Below are 1454 nucleotides of genomic sequence, written 5' to 3'. Positions count from 1 at the left end.
CCATTGAGTCACTTCCAACTCAAACTGACCCTACATGGGGTTTCCAAGGAATGGCTGGTGAGTTCAACCAGCCGAATTAGTGGTTCAAACCGACTTTGAGGTCTAGTGCCACATCAAGACTATCTATATTCAAGAGTAAGTGTCATAGTCACTTCTAACATCCATTTTGGCCTTTTCTTTCTTTCCTGTCTTTTAACGACTTTTTGCTTTCTTCATATATAATGTTTTTGATATCATTCCACAACTCCTCTGGTCTTCAGTCATTAGTGTCATAATGCATCCAATCTGTTCTTGAGATGGCCTCTAAACTCAGGTTGGGTACACTTAAAGCCATATTTTGGCTCTTGTGTACTTGTTATCATTTTTTTTTTTTCAGCTTTAGCCTGAACTTGCATATGAATAATTGATAGCTTGGTCCACAGTTGGCTCCTGGTCTTGTTTTAGTTAATGATATTGAGCTTCCTCATTGTCTCTTTTCACACATGTAGTCAGTTTGATTCCTGTGTATTTCTGGTGAGATCCATGTGTATGGTCACCATTTATGTTTGAAAAAGGTATTTGCAATGAATAATTGATGCTGATATACCATCATTGTGATGTGCTAGATACTGATACTGCATATAGTGTTATGAGTGATGTGTTCAATATAACAGTATTTATATGTACCTCTTATAAAATGTAAATACTATTTCTGACCCTAAGAACAGTGGCAAGAAGCATCTTTGGCATGGCTTCCATGGGGACTTCGACTCTTAAAACAAAGATAAGACTTAAGTGACTTCAGAGCAGCTCTGTAAGCCGAGAGGCAAAAAGACAATTTAATTCTTCCGTTAGCAGTGAGTTCTGTGGGCTTCCCTCAGGGAGTTGTGGGTGGAGCCTATGCACGCCTGTATCTTCAGAAGCAGCTGACATTTCTATTGGCTGAATTCTATAAATCTATACGGCCCTGCAGAAAGGCAAGAGCCATAAAAAAATGCCTTCATTTCATTTTGTTCTATTTACCCATAGGCTTTTCTGGGTGGCATAAACAGTAAAACACTGGGGTGCTAACTGAAAGACTGGAGCTTCACATCTACCCAGAGATGCCTTGGAAGATAGGTCAGACCATCTATGTCTCAATAACAACAGCCATTGAAAACCCTAGGGAGCATAGTTCTACCCTGACATACAAGGAGTCTCCAGGAGTATGAATCAATTCAACAGCAAGTGTTTCTTTAATTCTCCTATGAGGAGTCCTGCTGTGACACTAAATAAACAATGGATTGCTACCCACAAGATCAGCAATTCAAACCCACCAGCAGATCCTCAGAAACTCTTATATGGGGTCACTATGAGTGGGAACCAACGCGACAAAACTTGAGAACAAAATCATAAGGCATTGTAAAGAGCCCTGGTGGCCCAATGGGTTACCCATTGGACTGCTAACCACAAGGTCAGCAGTTCGAAACCACCAG

At 40.5% G+C, this 1454-nt stretch overlaps 1 protein-coding gene across 2 annotated transcripts in view; it reads right to left on the bottom strand.

Moving 5' to 3' along the window:
* AMPH (amphiphysin) overlaps positions 1 to 1454 on the bottom strand; it is a 324014-nt gene that overhangs the window by 76972 nt on the left and 245588 nt on the right. The gene's annotated exons all lie outside the window — the stretch shown is intronic.

Source organism: Chrysochloris asiatica, unplaced genomic scaffold (assembly GCF_000296735.1).
Source record: "Chrysochloris asiatica unplaced genomic scaffold, ChrAsi1.0 scaffold00006, whole genome shotgun sequence".
Lineage (NCBI taxonomy): Eukaryota > Metazoa > Chordata > Mammalia > Afrosoricida > Chrysochloridae > Chrysochloris > Chrysochloris asiatica.
This window is presented reverse-complemented; position numbering and strand designations above follow the sequence as displayed.